This window comes from Lissotriton vulgaris, chromosome 5 (genome assembly GCF_964263255.1).
Source record: "Lissotriton vulgaris chromosome 5, aLisVul1.2, whole genome shotgun sequence".
NCBI classification, from domain to species: Eukaryota; Metazoa; Chordata; class Amphibia; order Caudata; family Salamandridae; genus Lissotriton; species Lissotriton vulgaris.
Window position 1 is genome coordinate 1,021,841,370 of NC_141693.1, and position 22,821 is coordinate 1,021,864,190.

The window sequence follows — 22,821 nt, forward strand, 5'->3', positions numbered from 1 at the left end:
TCTGCCAGTCTTTGCACCCTAGGATAGCGGACCACGGGCTCCCGACTTCTGGGGCTGTAATTTCCGGTGCAATCGGGATCGTCATATCCGGGGCGGGTTGTGCTGTCAACTTCCAGGACTGCTCCTTCCTCTTTTCCGGGGAGGGACTTTAATATTATCACCTATTGCGACAGCTTTACGGGGCGGTACAACTGGCTTGCCCCTCCTACGACCGTCCCTAATATGTCAATCAGTATAATGTTGCTTTCCAATTGGCTTCCCCCTCCTTCAGTTTTAACTACTGGAGACTCAAAAGCGAGATATTGGATTTAAAAGACCCTCAGCTGGGAGTAGGAAGGTAAGTGTCAATGTCAGCACATTGCCTAGTTTTGGGAGAGCTGTATGTGTTCCAGTTGTCTTCCTTACCAGTTGTTCATTCCTTCACTCGTATTTGCACGTCTCATAGCCATTTTCACTTTTCTTGAACATACATTTCCTGCTATTCATCCCCCACTCTCTATTCACATACTTCATTCTTTTGCAGCCTTTATCAATAATCCATTTATGTTCCTTTCTCTGCCCTTCCCAACGTATTGGTCCCTTCTATGTCCTTCTTTCTTGTCTCAGACTTTTATCGTATTTTCTCTCTGTGCTCATGCTCTCTCTTATTTGAATTATCCCTTCGTACCCTCCTTTTTATTCTGTTGCTCTCTTGCTTATTTTCTTTTTTGTTTTTATCATAACCTGCGTTCTTCTACTCCTATCACTCCTCTTTCTTATGTCTTCACTTTCCATTGTTTTCAGCTCAAATACAAATAAACCACTCCTCTCTGAGGCTGTTGGCATCCATCATGTATGTATCAACCTCCCCATCATCCAGCTCCAGCCCCTGCTCTGTGGCCTTTTATTTCCCCGTGCACACTTGATGCATATGAAAGGTCCAAGATCACTGGCAGCGATGTGATTGGTCTTGCGTCCAATTGTCAAAAAGAGCCCTTAGTGCATTGTTTGAAAATCTTAATTCCACGAAGGGCCCTAATGTCAAGAGTTTTCATACCTTATTTTTTGGGCTGGAACCGCCTGCTGCATGATTTGCAGACAAAACAAAATGTTGCTTCTAGCTCAAACCTATCGAAAGTTCTAAAAACGCAGGAGCAGATTTACAAGAACTGGACCATCTTCTCATATTAGCAGAGAAGCTTCAGTGAATTTGTGTCACGTAAAAAAAACCTTGCTCTCCCATGGATGCTTCGTATTTACAATGCGGCGCACCGTGGCGCAAGGATAGACAGATGCGTGACGCATCTTTTGGCGTAATGGCAGCGCATTGCTGGAGTCATGTCGCAAGCACGACGCAAGTCCAGCAATGTTCAGGAATTCCTATTCCTATCCCTATCATGCTTTGTCACTCCTTACGCCTACTTGTAGATTTCACTGGGTCACTTTTACAAAGCTTTCTTACGTCGGAATGCCCACCCTGCATACATTATACCTTACACAGGTATAATGTAGCACAGGGCTTTACAACGTGACGCATCTCCCTAGATGCGTCACGTTGTAAATATGTCGCAACATGGCACATTGGTTACAACGCCTCGGCTTCACAGAAGTAACGCAGCGCTGATGTAAAGTTGTCGCAAGGGGGCTTGTAAATCTGCCCCGCAGTAACGTGGTGCTGTGTTGTTGAAAGCCCTTTGCAAAAGTTTACTGGTCACCTTTCAGTTGCCTATGTCTGTATTTCGATGTTAAAGTGGTATAACGAGGTGAAAACTTTTCTAAGACGTTCCCATTAAAAACAATAAAAATAAATGAGGTAATACTATCACAAAATGTACTGCATTACGCCGAGTAATTTGCCTTTGTTTTCATCGATTAATTACTCGGTGGCAGGAGCTTGCGGTCTCGATATAGTGGGGGTGTCTCAGGTACCCCATCTGTTTATAGATGCACATAATGGGGAGAGGATGTGATCACTGTCCTTCTTCTTCTGTCTGTTCTTCTAAGTCTTTTACTGACCATGCTTTTTTTCTGTGATCATTGCTTCTCTTTCACTCCATTTCACTTCTTATTGCTGTACCTTTCCCTCTCTTTCTCTCTTTGGATGCTGCTAGCTCTCTTACTAATGTCTCTCCCTACTGTTGTCCTTCAATTCCTTTTTTTTGCCTCCCTTTCTCCTATTGGTCAGTCTCTCTCATCTGTCAAGCCACCTCTCCTGTCACTGGCACATCTCTTATGTCTTTGCCAGGAGAGCAACAATACCCAACCTTCCGGGTGTGGTGAGTGCCAATACTTCCACCAAGTTGTGCAGGTCAAGAATTTCAAGCAATGCGGGCAGAGCAATCTTTATAGCCAATATGAGGGAAAGAAGTGACAAACTTTGCTGTTTAAATACATTGGACAAACCCAATCTTATTATGCTTGAGAGATTGGAGTCCTTGGTTGCCCTAGATTCCTCACTAGGGTTGAATTGTTTTGTGGTGGTCTGGGTGCTGGGGCCATATTGTTCATGGGTGGTGTTTGATTATTTTGGCATATATATGAATAGTATGATTTGTGACTTGTTTATTTTTCTGTGGATAGAGATCATCCTTTATTTGACCTCTTGAAGCAATGCCCAGTAAACATCAGATGGGTTTTCATATTTAAATGCAATTTGTATATTATCTGCATAACAGTAATAGTTGGGGTTGAACAGGAGATCAGATCTGGCGGAGAGGTCTTATAGAGGAGGTAGAATTATTAGGTACATTAGCTATGAATTAAATGGAGTGACCTGAAGGGATAAAGTGGGATGATAATCTGTCTGATAGAAAATATGCAATCTGCTTCAGTTCGCTGCCTGCAGTCTGATACTGACAAGTCTCTGTAGAAGCTTGGGATGAGGAACAGTATCAAAGGCAAGGAAGAGTTCAAGTAATAAGCATGCTGGTACTATAGTGCAGATATTTGTCTTAAAGCATATCTTTCTAGCTTTCTGACTAAAACAGTCTGTTATTGGTCATAAGTAAGAAGTATCTTGTTTCAAGGCATGTTTGTTTTAGGGAGGGTTTATGGAAGACCTTAAGAGGTCCCTTGGGAAGATACCTGCAGTCAAGGAGTTGTTAACAGGTCTGACTGGATTAGCTCAGAGCTAATCAAGATGACATTGGTCTGCTGGTGATTCTGTTGGCTACTAGAGTTTTCAGCATGTATGAAGTCTTCTGTGGTCAGGATGTTGCAAATGTAGCATTTATAGAGCGCATTATACCAGGAGGCATCAAAGTGTTAAAGATTATTAACTGTCATTGCTTTCGTGTTTTGTTATTTGGTACACTGAGCTGTGCTGCTAGAGTTGTGGTTGAGTAGAGGGAAGGCAATGCGGGAAACTGACAATGGTGGGTGGAAAGTAATTCGGGTGTGTCATGCAGACACCAAGGGTCCATGGTTTACTGTGTTGCCAAGGAACCAAGATGTCCTTAGATACTACCACTTCAGGTATTGTAGTTGAATGATTCTTTTTACTGAGAAGTGTGGCTCACTGGTTAGAGCAGGCAGACCCTGAAGCAGAGGTCAGACCCGGGACCAGGGTTCAATTCCCGACACAGCAGGGTCTTGAGCTCAAATGTCCATGGACTCGATAATTCTCGCTCCGGTGCCTGACCTAATCATGGGTTCACACTCTGCAACTCTGGGCATTAAGCTTGCTTAATCTCCACAACGGCCCCCCCGCGGCGGGATGCCTGGCTTTCACCTTGGGGATGCCCTGTAGGGGCTATCTCACAGGGATAAACCAGGACGGGTTCCCAAGGCAAGCGCGGAGATACCCCTTCGGGGGTCGATTCTGGTGCTATATAAGTAACATATTAATAATAATAATAACTCTGAACTCTTCTAGAGGGGCTGTTGTTTGTGACTTTTAGACCTCTCATCAGATATACAGGCTATGAAGCTGCTCTCCCTATTCAGATCTTCTTTCTTGTGTTACCGGATCTTGGCAGCTGTCAGCTCCCCAAGCTGCAGCTTAGCTCTCCATGACATAGAGAAGGTCTCCCTGAAGTAAGTCACACATCAGGTATCGCTTCAAACAGCTTTCTTTGCTACCTTCTACAGAAGAAAAGAAAATGTAATATCCACATTGCTTACTATTTGCAGGTTGCAGAGCAGCTATTCCTCCATGTGTGCATGGAAGTAATGTACATTTAGACCAAAGCCTATATACTGAGACACATATGCATTTGTTTAGTGTACACAAAACAGATTTACAGGTGTCACCTAAACATGCATAGAGTGAAAAGACCATAAAATAAGCCATGTTGATTTAGGAAAACATCAAATTGCCTGAACATGCTGTTGGGAAGGAAATGTTCCCTGCGTGGTATTTAGTCATGTTGCCCTTTCTTGAATACCTATCTGTGAGCATCTGGTATTCTAGAGATTCGTTTTGGCCTAGCCTCATGCTAAGCTAGTTTATTGAGGCCTATGCTTTCCCTTGATGTGACTGAGTTCCTGTACATGTCCTGTGATCTGGAGGGACATTTACTTGACAGTGGGCTAATAGCCTGCACAGGTTTAGCATGTAGGTCAGTGGTGCAGCTTACCGTGTTGTGTGAATCCACAGTAGTGACCAAACCTTTTTATCTGTGTTACTGGAGTAGAGGCCCCACTTTTGTAAAGTTCTTCTTCAGTGCGTTAATCCTAATATGAACATTCCAAACAAATGTGCGTGTTTTTGTCTGTGGCTAGTGTGGTACATGCAATATGTGAGATTGTTTTCCAAGGCAGTGGAAGTGTTTTGCTGATGTTCCTGAAGCTAGAGGAAGGAGAACTAGAAAGTTAAGTAGGGGCAGAGACGCCAAGACACATTTAGAAAGGTATTGAATCCCCTTTGTTGAGAGGAGTTGCTGATTAGTCTTCCTGCAGCACTGTCATTTGGAAAACGATGGAGGTAAAGGGTAGGACTGAAGTCTCTTGTTAAGTGTAAAAAGGATCTTTTAGGTGACCCACCCTTTTGTATTCCCCCTGATCACTGTACAGTGTGGGTGTTGATAAGTCAGGTATTGAAACGTCACACCTCTTTGTGCCTATGTACTGGTTACTCCAAGCTGGAGACTACTGTGCTCGGTGAGTGTTACAGAGACGCGAGGTGACTTTGGCAGCAATTCCAGCACCCCCACAATTACTTGTTGCTCTCTACTGATGAAGGAATGAATCCAGAAACACATGTTTAGAGTTACACAGCACAGGCTGCACCAACAAGGGTGAACAAATAAAGACTGCTACTGAAGTAAGTATTATCATGCACTGCGTTTACCATGATGCATTGGGGCAAATTGAGTGCTGGGATGTGGGGCAGTGTGCTCCCACCCTCCTGTTTGAAAAGGCTCATTTGAGCTACTGAACTGACAAGCTTGTGTTGCTGCACGTGCACTCAGTGAGTGGTACAGAGGCGCGATTAGACTATGGGCAGCATTTCCAGCATCCACAAAATGATTAGCTGCTCTCTACTGATGAAGAAATGAATTCAGGAACACATGTCTAGAGTTACACAGCACAGGCTGCATTAACAAGGATGAAAAATTAAAGAAGTAAATGTTAGCATGCACTACGTTTACAATGATGCATTGGGGCAAATTGAGTGCTGGGATGTTAGGCAGTGTGCTCCCACCCTCCTTCTGGAGACTACTGTATTAAGAGGAGCAATTCTCTGGTCTGCAGCACACTGTGATGACTACTGTGCACCCACATCTGGTGTCTGTCTGACAGCCAGCTTCCCAGATGGCATGGGTTATTCCCTGATATTTTGCCTTGCTAGAAGAGCTGTAGCTCGGAACCTAGGTGCTTGCAAACCAGTATGCCTGATGAGAAGGAAATATCCTGTCAACCCTGCAGGAGGTGTAGTTCGAGCCAAACTGAGGGTCTGCTCAGGGGAAAGGAGTCAGCAGAGACCGATTGATTAGCCTGATAGTATGGGCACAGTCCCTCCAGAAGTGAGGTGCCAAATGGGAATAGGGGCTTGGCAGCAAACCTCGCCGCAGTGCAATAGGAATGATTGTGGGTGTTTGCGCTGCTAAATAGAAAAAATCGTGCCTATGGAGGTATTTGCAGTCGAAGCCAAGACCTGTGCTTGTGGCTGTTGCATTTACAAAGTGTGCCCCATGACTGGTAGCCTGCTGTTGTGTCCCTGTCTACGTGGCTGCCCATCTGCTGCTCAACACCAAGTAACCCAGATGTGGGTTCAATGCTTGCTGTCTGCCCCCATGCCAGTATCTGCATTTATCGAAGAACTCTTGGCTACCAAGCTAGCTACCCATCCCTTTGCTGGCTGTGGAGATTGAGGGCCACTTCTGCAACCACCACGTCTCATCCTAGAAGTAGGAGGGATTGAATACACTTGCTATCGAAAGGACATGAATACCTGAGTTGTGGTGAGAATGCTTCAAAGAGACTGTATTGAACTGAGCTCAAGCATTATTGAACTGGGGTATCTGTGCCTGAGCCTTGATTCATGTTGCACAGAACCCTCTAACCTAATTGGGAACTGCCTAGATTCACATAAGGATGGACTCCAGGGAAATGGGGGCAGGGGACGGGGGGCATTAGCCCAAGGCACAGTAGCTCATGCACCAATGTATATTATTATTAACTGCTACTATTACCTATGTGGAATTTCATTTAGGTGAGTACTCTTCTTATCCAAGTTAAGCACTGTACTGGGCAAACAGATATTGTTCTGCGGGGTGGTTGAGTTCTGGGTTTGTGCACCCCCACACACTATCACCCTGAGAAGCCTTGACTGCTTTCCATTGCTACCACTGAGACTCCAGTACAAAAGAGTTGATCCAGTGTCATAGCCGTAATAGAATGGATTCATGAACATCAGAGGCAAACAACCCCAGCCTCAAGACTGAGGGCTAGTAGCCCATGCTTACCCCATGCCCCCCTGAAAGGGTCAGACACAAGTCCTTGAAAGAGTATGTATTCAAACTGACCAAATTTGCACTGTGTGTCTCCTAGCGCTATATAGTTCCTGCAATTCAACTTAATACTAGATTTTCAATAGGCGCCAAGGACACAGTGGGTGCAGAAATGAAGGGTGCACATTTTTTGTTACTAAAGGTATTAAAGCAAAGGCGTGAGAACTGAGGGATTCAGAATAAAATTAATAGTGTTATTAAACACACGTCACTGATTCTGGAGAATCAGTACTCCCAACACATACATAATTCTATGTGTAATTCTTGATGAGTTAATGTACTTGTATAGTGCTTTGAGATTTTTTTTTGAGCACCTTCACGGATGTATTTCAGTACTTCTGAGACTTACTTTTTTTAGATTTGGCTTGACAATGCAGCTGCTGCCAGAACTTGTGTGATGAATAAAAAAAGTTCTATGATGGGCACAACTGAAAGAAACCATTGGCTCCGCCCATGTTGGTTACCTTCAGTAAAGTACTTGGTTGGACACACGTTATGTGCTGCTGCAAAGAAAGTGTATTTGTTGCACTCCTTTTGGCTCCTGAGGGTTGTTACTGTACCTAACTTGACAGCCCCATTAAAATGTGGTGTGCAAGAGGAAGACCTCTCAACCACGATGTGATGGTATTGGCTAAGAGTATTGCTCCATGAGCCAGCAGCAGTATAACTGGTTGAAGTATTGGGGACTAGGGCTTGCCGATAAGGGTTTGTAAATCATTAAAATGGCTACTGCATACAGTGTGATGATGCAGTGGTGTCTGAGCCTCTTTATGTTTGTTCTTCCCCATCTGCATTTGTGACGTGCAGGAAATCCACCCACCCTTTCAGGCACTCTAATGTATGTGCTATTTGCTGCAGTCATAGCCTGTGGTTCAACATCTCAAATGGCCTTCTACCAATACCTACTCCTCCCACAGCCTCAGTTCACTCTACCCGGCTACTCCAGTTCCTCTATAACCAGCTCCCACAGATTAAGACTGATCTTGCCTCAACCCAATCCCCCTTCTTGTTCCATCCCACTGCCCCACTACACTCTTTCATGTAGCACCCACCCTGTGGTTGCAGATGGAACTGAATAGGTATCTAGTATTAACAGATATTCTTTGGATGCATTTGTAGAAATATTTGCATGTTTACAAGTGTTGGGTAATTTTTATGTGTGCTGTGTGAAAGGTGTGCCCATGTCACTGCTGGGTTACAGTTAATGGTGTGACTGCATGGTCAGCGTTGTGAGTGCTGTGTGAAAGGTATGCCTAAGTAAGTACTGGGTGATTGGGGTGCCCATGTGATCAGTGTGTTCATGTGACCTGAGGAAGAGCTGTGCGAGTAATGGAGAAGCAGAATGCCCTGTGAGTGCATTGAGTGGTGAACCTGTATAATTGTAAGGTGAGGAGTGTGAGTTGTATGAATGCAGGGCGATATATCCCTAGACGCTCTACACAACTCACCATGTCATTGACAATTGGCAAGTGGAGTTTCAGATGTATTTTAAACTATGATTATCTTGACGTCAATAAGGGATTTGAGTGGATAAAATAAATTCAGTTGATCTTGCAACAAAATGCCAGCTTTTTGAACATGCCTATAACCACTTTTCTAGAGACATGCGAACCACTGAAGGCCAGAGACAAAATCTGAGCCCTGACTCCGAAAGATTTTTGGAACCTCAAGATAAGTCTTCATGTGGCTTCTACTGCCCACCCAGTTTTATCAATCACCAAGCCCCCATCTCTTTATCTAGTGGCTAAATTGGGCAATGTGAAAGTAGGATACTTGGAATCAAATGGTTTACTTGTTTGATAAAATTGTGTGATCCTAGTTAATGACCTTATTTCATTATGCCTCCTTTTCCTTTGTCATCTCATTTGAATGTACCTTGATGAACCTCTGTTTAGTATGTGTGCAGCAAACACCTCACATACATATGTTTTGATACATTTAAGGTTGCTCCACATATTGTTAAAACCATTGCAGGGTTCACATGATGATTTTCTTGTATCTTGGTTCACTAATAGCATCATCATTGAAGACGCAAATGTTTCTGGTTTTTAGTTTAGAAACTGTGGGATAGATTTAGTAAAAACCCTAATAATGCAGTGCACTGCATTTCAGCAGCCAAAGTTGCTGAACTGCATTGCATGAAAGGAGAGAGCAAGACAATACCATAGCTTTTAAATAAGTGCTGATGCACAATCAGGCTGACAAACGCTGCACACACATCTTTTCACGAGAGTGCAAAGCTGTGTGCGTGATGTGCCGTATATCTTTTTTACTGGAATGGTGCCCTTCCAGGTCAAAATGGTATACCTAAGCAAACTTTAAAACATTTCCCACTTTGGATGCATGCTGTATAGTGCAGCAGACATAAAGTTGGAAGTGTTTGGAGAAATACAAATATTTTCTCTTTTTTAACACCTGCCTCAAAGAGGCAATATGTTTGCCACAAAACCCTCTCGGCTACTGTTAGTAGATAGGGCTTTCCATTAAAAACTTTGAAACATGGAGCATTCATGCCCTGCCTTTGGAATGCCCCCTTGACACAAAGTAAAGTAAAGTAAAGCAGAGCAAAGCGCGTTAATTGCATTACTTTCAGGTAACATTGAAGCGCCAAACAAACTTTGAACTCAAATGTAAATTCCAAATAAACATTTGCAAACCCAGTGCATAATGTAACTGAATGTGCTTTAAGACTTATGTTAAATGTCACTAAATGTAGCATTTCATTCTAGTGTCCTGAAGTAAAACACTTCCACATTAAAGAAATACGCTTTTTGAATTTTGAAGAGTCTGTACCAAATTTTACACAAAGATCCGCATATCATGCAGCAGGCTTTGTTTGTGGTGTAGCCATTAGAGGCAAGTCAGATCATTTGCTATGGTCTGGCTTGGCACTACATATTCATTTTCTGCTTGCCCACGTCTGTATTTTTCCTGAAATATATATCCACTCTCTCTATGGCAGCAAGCGCAACAGTCCTTTACAAGAGTGGGGATGATGAAGTGAAAACAAACAAGAGACTCGTTAGCTGTTAAATGGACTTTAGAATACCTGCAAAATACTTTAAATACGTGAGAGGCGTCAGCCCCTCCCCAGCCCAGCCTGCACAGCCCGGTCTCGTGAAAGACTACGGGGGAGGGGGAAGCTAAAACCCTTTGAGCCCAGTGGGCGTTGTGCACTTAGTCACTGCTATCCTCTCACACAGTGATGCTCAAAGTATGGCCCGGGGCCGCATGCGGCCTTCCTGACCTTTACATGCGCACTGGGCTGCTGTTTTTTCAACCCAGCACTAACATGGGAAAAAAAGTAAAATATAAAGTAATCACTTATTTAAAGATTAATTGCAGTTAGGGAAATAGAAGTAGCTAGGCGGTTAACTTTAGTAACACTTTCACTTTTAAAGACAGCCACCACTAATATACATGCCATGCTTCTCATACTCCCACTATACGCTCCCCGCTGGCATCAGTGAGGTCCTCGGTCACACCATAGACCAGGGGTACTCATATAGTACTGCCCGCGGGCCAGTGGCGGCCCGGCAAGCCTTCCCTGGCGGCCCGCGGACCTTCCAGACATCGTACACGAGCTTTTTTTTTTTTTTTAGAGTGTCTGCAAACAGAGCGGGACTCAGACTCTGCTGCTCTGTGGGGGCCGGGCGATTCTCACTATAGTCAGGGTGGAGCTGCAGGGGCGCTGAGAGGTGAACAAAACCTCATTAACATGCCAATGGTCGTTTAAAAAGCTGTCAAGTGCTTTTGGGTGCGGCTGTGTTTGGAGATTGTGCCCAGTAAAGAAATGTTCTCAAATCGCTGCACTTCTTCGCAGGAGGGCAGCAGCACTTTGAAGCTGAACAGCATAGGAGACACGCCGTTTCCAAGACTGTTTTTAGGACTAAACGAAGCGAGGCTTTTTCATTTGCGTCTGCTTGGATAGTTGGTGTTTACTTTGCAAGCGCCGGAACGCCTCAGCGACTTGCTTATTGATTTGATGCACCTTATTCCGTGTCAACGCGCAGGTTTTGGAGTCTCTCTGGGGTCACTGAGCGAACGGGTGGCAGTGGTGCCCGCCAGTCATGGCAGCAAATGGTGATGGCTCACAGAGGTTCCCGCCGCGAGGGGCACAGGGGGCGGCGGTCCGTGGCACAGGCTGATGCTTACAGCACAGGTACAGAGACTCCTGTATCGCACGCTGTGATTACCAGGGGCGCTGCCTAGAACCTCATCGGCTCTACCCTGTTCTGGGAGCACCAGTGACAGAGCAGACTCTCTTTAGAGATCCAGCCCTTCATCGCTGGTGCACAGTGGCAGAGGTGACGGGGTCCAACATTGCAGAGGCCGCCGCAGCCCCCCCGAAGGGGGGGGGGAGGCTCAAGGGCCGGCGCCTTAATCCACGCCGAGCCCCAGTGGAAGAACCGGTTCTGGGCACCCAGAAGCGGCAGGGAGACTTAACACCTCGCAGGGGAACATCCGGTTTACACCAAGGAACCCTCAGCCAATCGGGGGGACAGCATGGTACAAACCCCCCAATGGGGTGGCCAGCTTCAAGGAACGGACATACAGAAGTGGGGGGATATAAGCCACCGCTTCCACCAGTTAAGCTCCTAGTTTGGCGGAGCAGGGGAAGCGGCGCACCTGAACTTTTGGAAAATGGTACCTTTTACTTACTACGAGGCGAAGCTTTACAAATGCGGACGGAATGAAAGCCCGAATCTGTCGCCAGAGAAGCACGAAGAGGCGAAACCCACGCAGGGCCTTGCAAAGGTATTTGAATATGAAGAAAGCAAGGGAGGTGCGCCCGCTAATAACCCCCCCACAAATCTCCGCGGCTGGAACCCTCAAGATGCCGACTACTTGGTTGAGGCCTGGCGGTCTGCCGTATGTAAGGTGGTAGGAGACCTCCGCAAACTCCACGATGGCGGCAGAGGTGGAGGGCAGCGGCTAAGCCCAGCCGGTGGCAGAAATGGCGGCCTACGCGTTTCAAGGGAACGCCCGATGACCGTCGACGAAGGGGGTATGGAGTGACCCCTGATCAAGAGAGCCTAGTCCAGGGATCGGAGGACAAGGCCGAGGGGACCGGCGCGCCCAGGAGGCACGCAGCATAAGAAAAGCAGGAGGCTCGCGGTGCCAGCGACGATCCGGCAAAGGAGACGACGATGAAGTGCACCCCCCCCCCGCCCCTCCACCCCCGACAGCGATGGAAGAGGCTCCCAGCTTCGGTAAAGATCCAGGCGGAGCGGAGTAGCGGTGGTGGCGAGGTAAAGTGGCGAAAGGGGGGGGCTAAGCGCTAGCAGCAGCAAAGGCACAAATAGGTCGAAAAAAAAAAAAAAAAAAAAAAAGAGGCAGATTCCAAAATGTAAAGTGCTGGGCGGTGGAGCCCACAAAGGGGACGAATCGTGCCGATAACAGAGGTTTCTTTGAAAGGGAAACTCACGGACAAAGACCTCTCCTAAGCGAGGTAGGTTCATGGTATGCTTTCCGGGCAGCACGGGTTAATGTAACAGCATTTCGCAGCGTAACTCTAGGCCTGGGGGGCAGCCGGGCAGATAAGGCAGCTTGCGTGCTCGGAGATAGCAGTGTGCCCAGGATCACACAGAGCGGCCAAATGTGGGTAAATCGAGCATGAGTGAAAGTGCCCCGGACAGAATGTTGCAAGCAGCTTATGGCAGCCAGATCAGGCAACAAAAGAGGTGCCCTCCCGGGTAAAGCCAGCTGCGAACAACACAAGTTATGAAGAAAGTGCCCTACCTAGGGTAGCGGTTTTGCGGTGACTAATCGTGAGCAGCTCAGGTAATGAGGTACAGTGCCCCGGTTAGTTTTGTTGTTAATAAAGGTTGTAAACAGCTAGGAGACAAGCTGAACCGACGAGGCGCACGCGTGGCAGGCTTGCAATCCCGTCATGTAACACGAACAACTACGACGAGTTTGATCATAAGAAAAGCCGAAAGAAAGGAACGCTAAGGGGGCAGGTAGAACTCCCCTTTAGAAACGATCGTATATCGCATTGCGCTAGTGGGAACATAATGCCGAGGTAGAAATTGGTCAAAGAACCGCCATCACGATATAGACGTGGTAAGAGGCATTTAAAAAAAAAAAAAAAAAAAAAATTTTCACGTGAACATAAGAGTCATCCTAGACAATATTGTTAAGCAGGTGAGCATGCGGAGGCTAAACACGATTGGAAGGGGAATGATGTAGCAAGGTTACAAATCAGTTACACCGAGAAGTGTTGGCTTAGGCCGTCACACCCCCCGAAGGGGGGGGGGGCGCGGGGGCAGGCACCATAACCTTTGAAGCGAACAGAAGCCAAGAGGGGAAATCCGCGATTCACAGCCTCCCGCCAAAATGAACGAGAATGTCCAGTGGCGCCAAGAGGGCGGCCAATGGGCAAGGAGAGCAAAAAATGAACATCACGGACACCGCAACTTGATCTCCGCTGACCCAGCGCCAGGGCGGAGAACACCAAGAGGATAGCACATTTTTGTGCGTCACCACAAGCGCTCCAGGGTGTCATGTTCAGGAACGCCGTCCGACCTAATTGGTTTTAGACCGGCCAACGCTGTCGCTTGTCCTCATAGGTGTTAAACGTCCGCAGGCAAGGGAGAGATGTGTCTAAATGCAAGCATCGCTGGTGTTTTGAGCAGCCGAGGCTTGTGTACGGCAGCAGGTATGGCCCGGTTTAACTAGGATGTTTCCAGCAGTTGAGCGCCCTCGTAGTGGGATGCCCTACTTACGCGTGCCACGGCACCAGTCCGTTAAAGCAAGGGAATTTGCCTCCGGGTAGAAATTTCAGTTGACCAGTTGCAGTCAATTTGTTATGCAAACCAGATAGGGCGCAGTAAATTAACTCGTTTTCTATACAACGCTTGTCGCCACACTCTTGTCATTCCGAATCATTGTCAATGGAAGTGGCCGGGCGTAGTTTAAAGGTACTACGGCATCCGCCTCTGAAGAGTTGAGGGCGGCGTGAGCTTGACTGAGAGTAAACTTCATCAGTCGTTAGTACATGTTTGGGTTTGATAGGTTATATCACCGAACCTTCCCAGGTAACTGGACAAGAGATAAGTCGACTTCATCAAATGCACCCATAAGACACGTTTTAAAAAAAAAAAAAAAAAAAAAAAGCCAGGGGGGTACACCGAATGGACAACTTGGTGCACATTTCTTTCAAAAGAAGGGCAACCCCGGCCTTGAGGAAGGCATTTTGTTTGCGCGATGGCGGATACCTGTGGACAAATGGGTAATCCATTTATAGGCGCTGACCACCACCTGTTTCCAAGCGTCACGTTCGTAGAGGCATCATCTGGTATATCAGTGGTCTTTCCTTACCCGTCACCGGGGCCGGGGTTTGACATCAGGGTTGCGGTCCATATCCCGGCGGGGGGCCCAGCCAGCCTCTCATGCATCTGGGGTCGACGATAAACCGAGTACGAAGATGAAACAGCGTTTATTCAACAGCGAGGGAACGCGCGTTCAAAATTACACATGTTCGGATATGTCAGGCTACGGAATCCCAGAGCCATGGCAGTGTCGGGCAGAACGGTAGCAAACTGTCGCACACCAACGCAAGCGCTCCAGTGGTACTGTTGTTTTGTTGGTAGCGCCTGACAATTTTAAAGGGTTTTAAAGTAGGTAAGGCTTCCTATTGGGCCTAACTACGTTAATTTAGCAAACAGGAGAGCGATGCCTCAGAAAACAAGCACGGGCGGTCGTTAGACAGCCGGGTGAGACTATATCGTGCGATGAACTCGGCATATTGGTGGCGGCCTGTCCGCCCCAGAGGTGAACTTGGTGCCCTCATACCGAAAACAGTGGAGGGGAAGCACTGGTGATGAATGCATGTGCCACAGAGTTTGCCTTTGTGGTGCAAACAGTGCGCAGCCAATTGGCTTGGCTTTAAGTGAGGGCGGCCGCCGGAAGCCCGATGCGAATACCACGACATCTAAGGCCGGCTGACTTCATTTTTTAAGCGCTGGAACGCGCGAAAATCACGGAAGGCCACGGTCCCTGTAAACCCCGTTGAATATTCAGTTCACTAGCAGTGGCTAACCTCCAGGCCGGGCCGGGATCGGGCGGTCAGCTAATGCAGCATAGTGGTTAATCGATTTGTGGAGGAGGGTGAGGATGAACGCACCGCACACAGGCGGCTCCCACGTGGCAGACAAAGCCAACAGCGTTTTAAAAAAAAAAAAAAAAAAAAAAAGAACAGAGTGGAAGGCAGACGGCTGCCGGGCACGAGTTGCCATTGAATACTGCAGGAAAACAAGAGTTGATTGTCGCGCCGGGGGCGAAGGGCCCCGGCGCAGGTCCTGCGCCCACCCCGGCATGGAAAAGGAGGGCCGGCCTCACAAATAAAGGTATAAGAACAGCTGCGCAAAAGTACGCAAGGCCGGCTCAGGATATGCGTGGCGGGTGTCCACATTGGGTGTTGTGCAAGGTAGCCCTGACCCTCTCGGCCACGACCGAGTATAGCTGACTGAAGAAGGGGTAAGAGTCAGCGAAGTGCCGTCCGATGGCCCAAGTGCGCACTTAAGCCACAAGAATCACAGGAGCTGGGGGGAGCCGCAGGAAGACGTGCGCCTCCCTGCGGCGTGGCGGGAATGGTTACAATCGGATGGCTAAGGAGACACACCAACAGGGCGGTGTGTAGAAGTAGGCCACTCATTTTGGGATGCCGCACGGCAGGGTGAGGTGGCCTGGCCAAGGAGGGGAGTAGCGAACGGAGACGGCGCTCGCGGCCCAGACCCGGCCGGACGGCATGGCACATAAAGGTAGCGAGTTGGGGCCTAACTCCTTGGAGAAGCTACCCCTCCATACACGCAAAGGGCGTGGGTGACCAGCCAAAATGGCGGTCCTTGAGGTAACACGACAATGGGGAATACCAACGGACCAACAAAAGAACTGGTTTGGTAGACGTGCCATCTACGAACTGATCTGCACAATATGTTGATTGACATGTTTATGACCCAGATATGATTTATGAAAATAATGATGACATGTATGATTTATGACCCAGAGATGATTTATGATGATGATGGCATGTACGATTTATGACCCCGTTATGATTTATGACCACGGTAATGGCATGTATGATTTATGACCCAGACATGTTGTATGACACAGTTATGACCCAGACATAATGTACGGGATATTGTGTTGACATGTATATGACCCAGATATGATTTATGATCCCAATAAAAAATGCGGCCAACAACCACCACAACAATTACGAGCTTGTTGGCTAAGTGTGTTGGGGATAAGATGGGTTTGGGTCTTTGGGTAGATACTTCCACGGTATGGGGGAGTGCGGGGGTTATTGCAGAGGCCGCCGCAGCCCCCCCGAAGGGGGGGGGAGGCTCAAGGGCCGGCGCCTTAATCCACGCCGAGCCCCAGTGGAAGAACCGGTTCTGGGCACCCAGAAGCGGCAGGGAGACTTAACACCTCGCAGGGGAACATCCGGTTTACACCAAGGAACCCTCAGCCAATCGGGGGGACAGCATGGTACAAACCCCCCAATGGGGTGGCCAGCTTCAAGGAACGGACATACAGAAGTGGGGGGATATAAGCCACCGCTTCCACCAGTTAAGCTCCTAGTTTGGCGGAGCAGGGGAAGCGGCGCACCTGAACTTTTGGACCCACCCACCCACACCTAAGAACCAGCAGTTGTCGCAGTGCTGGACAGGAACACAAGCATCGACGGGAATGGTTACAATCGGATGGCTAAGGAGACACACCAACAGGGCGGTGTGTAGAAGTAGGCCACTCATTTTGGGATGCCGCACGGCAGGGTGAGGTGGCCTGGCCAAGGAGGGGAGTAGCGAACGGAGACGGCGCTCGCGGCCCAGACCCGGCCGGACGGCAGGGCACATAAAGGTAGCGAGTTGGGGCCTAACTCCTTGGAGAAGCTACCCCTCCATACACGCAAAGGGCGTGGGTGACCAGCCAAAATGGCGGTCCTTGAGGTAACACGACAATGGGGAATACCAACGGACCAACAAAAGAACTGGTTTGGTAGACGTGCCATCTACGAACTGATCTGCACAATATGTTGATTGACATGTTTATGACCCAGATATGATTTATGAAAATAATGATGACATGTATGATTTATGACCCAGAGATGATTTATGATGATGATGGCATGTACGATTTATGACCCCGTTATGATTTATGACCACGGTAATGGCATGTATGATTTATGACCCAGACATGTTGTATGACACAGTTATGACCCAGACATAATGTACGGGATATTGTGTTGACATGTATATGACCCAGATATGATTTATGATCCCAATAAAAACTGCGGCCAACAACCACCACAACAATTACGAGCTTGTTGGCTAAGTGTGTTGGGGATAAGATGGGTTTGGGTCTTTGGGTAGATACTTCCACGGTATGGGGGAGTGCGGGGGTTAATGTCTGGGAACACCAGGGGCGTTGCGGAGTGTCCTGTGCTACCCGCCTCTGCGTGCTCCAGGGACAGAGCCGAGGCTCTTGCAGCGCCCTGCCCTCTTCGTGAGTTTCACTGGTTTTAGGGACGCAGCGCCCGGTTTTGGGCAGCCGTGGCTCTCAAAGAGTCCGTCAGCTCAGGGGTACGGCCCGGTAGTGAAGACAGGTGGTGGACGAGCCATAAGGCCTCCAGACACGATGCCGAGCCTCTCCGAGCGTCCTGGTGTCTGTACCAGAGGTCTGGGGGTAGCGACATAGGGTCGGGCAGTGCCTGGGGTTTGGGACGCTAGAGCGCGAGAGAGGGAGAGCGAGGGAGGGTGGGAGAGGGAAGGAGAGCGAGAGGGAGCGAGGGAGGGAGGGAGAGCAAGGGAGGGAGAGCAAGGGAGGGAGAGCGAGGGAGGGAGGGAGAGCAATGAGCGAGGGAGAGCAAAAGGGAGGGAGGGAGAGCGAGGGAGGGAGAGCAAGTGAGGGAGCGAGAGGGAGCGAGGGAGGGAGAGGGAGCGCGAGGGAGGGAGCGCGAGGGAGGGAGAGCAAGGGAGGGAGAGCGAGGGAGGGAGAGCAAGTGAGGGAGCAAAGGAGAGCGAGAGGGAGCGAGGGAGAGGGAGCGCGAGGGAGGGAGAGCAAGCGAGGGAGAGCGAGAGAGGGAGCGAGGGAGAGCGAGGAGCAAGGAAGAGCGAGGGAGGGAGAGCAAGTGAGGGAGCAAAGGAGAGCGAGAGGGAGCGAGAGAGGGAGCGAGGGAGAGCGAGGGAGAGCGAGGAGCGAGGGAGAGCGAGGGAGGGAGGGAAAGCGAGAGAGGGAGCGAGTGAGGGAGCGAGGGAGAGCGAGGAGCGAGGGAGAGCGAGGGAGGGAGGGAAAGCGAGGGAGGGAGAGCGAGGGAGGGAGGGAGAGCAAAGGAGGGAGAGTGAGGGAGGGAGAGAGAGAGAGCGAGGGAGACAGAGCGAGGGAGACAGAAGGAGGGAGACAGAAGGAGGGAGACAGAAGGAGGGAGAGGGAGACCTCAGAGAGAGGGAGACCTCAGAGTGGGGGGGCGGGAAAGAGAGAGAGGGAGACCTCAGAGGGAAGGAGACAGAGGGAAGGAGACAGAGGGAGGAGACCTCCGAGTGAGGGAGAGGGAAGGAGAGAGAGGGAGACCTCAAAGAGGGAGAGCTCAGAGTGAGGGGGAGAGAAGGAGAGGAGAGAGAGGGAGAACTCAGAGTGAGGGAGAGGGAAGGAGAGAGAGGGAGACCTCAGAATGAGGGAGACCTCAACGTGAGGGAGAGGGAAGGAGAGAGAGGGAGGCAGAGGGAAGGAGAGAGAGGGAGACAGAGGGAAGGAGGGAGAGGGAAATAGAGTGAGGGAGAATGTAACAGAGAGAGAGAGGGAGACAGAGGGAATGAGGGAGAGGGAAGGAGAGAGAGGGAGACAGAGGGAAGGAGAGAGAGGGAGACAGAGGGAAGGAGAGAGAGGGATAGGGGAGAAAAGGAAATAGAGTGAGGGAGAGGGAAATAGAGTGAGGGAGAGGGAAACAGAGAGAGGCAGACAGGGAAAGAGAGAGAGAGTGAGACAGTCAGGGTGAGTGAGACAGATGAAGAGAGGGAGGGAGACAGTCAGAGTGAATGAGACAGAGGGAGAGAGGGAGTGAGAGAGTCAGAGGGAGTGAGACAGAGGGAGACAGAGGGAGAAAGGGAGGGAGGGAGAGAGAGGGAGGGAGGGAGAGAGAGGGAGGGAGGGAGAGCGAGAGAGAGTTGTGTGTATGCTGGGTCTGGTGGCTCAGTGGACGAAGGCGTCCACTGCAGGGACCTGTGATCAACCTCATGGTCACAGGTTTTCTTTGCTGTAGCCCCGCCCCCTTCCCCACTGACCCCGCCCCCACCGGTGCGGCCCTCGGACACAAACCACACTGTAAATTTGGCCCCCGAGAGAAAGTTTGTGAGTACCCATGCCATAGACCAAACTTTGCGGCCCCCAGGAAAATGTTTGTGAGTACCCATGTCGGTACCACCTTTTCAGAAATCCGCTTCAAGAATGCACCTGACTTTTCACTTTTTCCCTTCGCTAATTTATTTCCCAAGGCAGAATGAAAAATAAATATATCAAATGATCTTTTCATATCCTGAGAAAATAATGGAGTAAACAAACAAGATAATAAAACAAACGAAATGCAAAGTAACTTGAAATATTGTGATGAAAAATCAATACCACCTTCTAATTCACTCTGTGACACAGAAAGGGCAATGAAACGGAAAGTCAGTTGTTTCCAAAGACAAAGAGAGGTAGTTTAGTGGCTAAGTAGCTAACTTACGAATTTTGAAATCTTGTGTCTAATTTAGCACATGGAAAACGTGTGATTGTGGGCACATTATGTATTGTCACTGTACCAAGAACATTGTAAATATGTGAAATCTGATGCCATTGTATCGTGTAGAAATATAGAATGGAGATACTTTCAAATTTGTACTCCTCTACAAACCCCCAGTTGTTGTGCAGCACTACATGTTTCCCAGTTACATTCACAATTACCCGTGCATATGTATTCAAATTTTTTTCTATGCTTAAAACGTCATGGAAAAAAAAATTCAAGCATAAATAATGCACTGATGGGGGGACCAAGTTTTTGCTCAATTGATAGATATGGTTTTGGGGGAACACATATTTATTCTTCGCACATGTCTGTCAATTGATTAAAAAAGGTATGACCACTTCACATGTTCTAGTTACTCAACGGTTGTAATCCGTAGTATGTCAACATCAACTCAAAATACAAATCCATGTTTTAGTGTTAGACTGGTGTCTCTGAAAGCTGAGTAGCCTAGAGCAGCACTTTATTGGTAGGAGTGCGTGTCTCTGTCTAAATTATACTGATCTTTCCCTATCACCTTTAAGGGTAACTCCTAGAAGATATGTTAAATTGTGCTAGCTAAAATGTGTGCTGTCAACCTACAGTGAGCCTAGCATGCAAAGCAATCACATGTGACTTAAAAATAAGCCCAAAACAAGTGATACTCACATAGTGATGAAGACTGGTCAACAAGCATTTGCAATGCAATCGGTCTTGCCTTTGGGACCTTATATGTATTTAGCTATGCAGCACATTAGTCTGGGTGTAGAAACATATACTATTATTTAACCTGGAGGGAAAGTAAGCACCAAACTGCATGGCACGCCAGGTATGGGAACACATGGAGAGAAATATTGCCTTTCAGCTATAAAAATTGTATAGTCCAAAGGTCTATTTTTAATGGAAAATCAGGGCCTACTTGGCAGCAGGCACTATTCAAAGATATGGGAGGGAGGGTGGGTGGGGGGGGGGGCTTAGGTCGACAACGGAAATAGGTTCAGTGCTCGCAGATAATTGTGCAGCTTGTAGACATGTTCATTTATTTAATTATTTAACACTGACTGATAGCCTACAATTCTTCCTCCAAAGCAGATAAACAACACTGCAGGACAGCGCTAAGATCAAGGGTCACACCTAACGTGTGACCATGATCATGGCATCCGAGTACAAGAATGGATGGATGCCTTGTCATCCCTCTCCCTTCAAAGTGATGGATAGCTAAGGCATCGTTATGCCCGAGGAATTGTTACCACAACTAGGAATGTCATTATTCAAAAAAATCAACGTAAGGGAAGAATGTGAGCCAGAAAAAAATAATACCTCATAAGGCATTTGTCTGACACTCAATGGGACCTGAGAGATGCCACTGTAGCATCCATGGCAGTAAACTCCGCAGCCTGCAGTTCAAGCCCCAGACTTCTACAAAACTTTGAAGAAGACAACACTGAAAGATGCTGAGAGTAAAACTTGCAGAGGATACCCAGGACTCCATACCCTTTATGACATCCACCCAATTCAACTGTGGGTTTGAAGGACTGTGCTGCTTCAACCACATAAGACTTCACGCACCCAAATTAAAACCAGGAGTTTTTTTCCAGCATTATTATTTGGGAAGCGTGATAGCTGGAGAAATATGTGTCTGTGCTATCTGTTCTTCATTGAAGTAAAGGGCCAGCGCTGCGCTGACAGGCTCTAAAAGAGCTCTGTTAGTGCCGCTTTGGAATGACTTTATCAAATACCAACACTGATGCTGCCACATCATAGTAGTAACTAAGCCAAGCACAGCTTGGAATGCATTTATAACAGAGAAAACGAGGCAAACACATTTTGTTTCGAACTGCTCCTACAGTTTAACAGTGAATAACCGGATTTAGAATACAACATTTACGTTGTTTGTACTCTGAGAGAGTCGTACATAACATATAGAACTGTAGCCACGGGTGCCTGTGAATAACAGGAATGCTAATCACTAAAACATCTGTATGACAGCAAATAGTGAGGCTGGAAACAGCAAGTGAGGTGGGTCACCTGTCATGTCACCACCTCTTTGCTTGGCTTCCCGGGGGACCAAGGCAAGTCAGCACCTGCAAAGCGAGCACCTCCCTTGGTGATGTAAGTGCAGTGAAAAAAAAAATGTTGTAGTGCCATACATAACTACCTGCGCGTCATGAACAATTTTTATTACTATAAAATAACAGGCTTCCTAAGAATCCATATGACAGTAGTCAACCGTTGCCTTCCACGTTTCCCAGTGCCCACCTATGCATAGCCGCTCTAGTCCAGGTTTTTTCTTGGCATTCTGTGACTTGTAATTTTCTTTATTTCATTATAAAATAGGGACTGCAGGTCCCAGAATGCAAAAGAAAAAACATGCACTGGAGCAGGTAGTCATGCAGACTAGCAATCATTTTTAAACAACACTTGAATCTCTTGCCTAGCAGTCCCATAGAATTAACAAAAGCCGAAAGTCTGTCCTTCTGTTTTCAGCTAGACGGTTGAACTACGTATCCAGGAGTGTTGTTCTATAGACCACCTTGCTCTATCACTAATATCCTGGATAAACTAGGGGATAGTATCAGCTCCCTCGTAATCAAATATGCCAATTGCACTATTTTAGGAGATTTTAATATGTACTTAGAGGCTAAGGATATTCCTAATGCCAGATTTTTTCTGAAAACTATCAGCACTTTGGGCCTAAGACAACTAGTGGAGGACCCTATGCATGATGCAGGACACACCCTAGATGGGATGTGCACAAACATGAGCAGCCTTTCCTCGGAAACTCCCATTACACTGTCTTGGTCAGAGCACAAGGTCATCCCATTTAACCTGGAATATCAAATTAACCCAGTTGAGAAATCCATGGGACATACCGGTCCCATGAGTAGTCGTCAATGGAACAGCATGCTTAAAAATCCGGACCTACTAACTAGGGCCGAAGCAAGTAAGCCCATCTTTACGGGTAATCCCTCAGTAGATAACGGCAGGTTCAATGAATGGCTACCATCCCTAGTGGATAATCTAGCGCCAACTACTCGTCTCAGAAAGTGTACCACACACAAAGAGTCTGCGCCTTGGTTCACTCCCGGTCTCAAGGAGTGCCAGAGCCACTGCAGAAAACTAGAA

At 47.8% G+C, this 22,821-nt stretch overlaps 1 protein-coding gene across 2 annotated transcripts in view; it reads left to right on the forward strand.

Annotated features, from left to right (window-relative positions):
* Positions 1-215: 215 nt before the first annotated feature.
* Positions 216-22,821, forward strand: part of ARMH3 (armadillo like helical domain containing 3) — a 624,464-nt gene continuing 601,858 nt past the window's right edge. Inside the window, exon 1 of one of the 2 annotated variants that reach the window (XM_086922652.1) lies at positions 216-337. The gene's annotated coding sequence lies outside the window, so the exon portion shown is untranslated. The remainder of the gene's footprint in view (positions 338-22,821) is intronic. The other variant, XM_086922653.1, reaches the window with a different exon arrangement.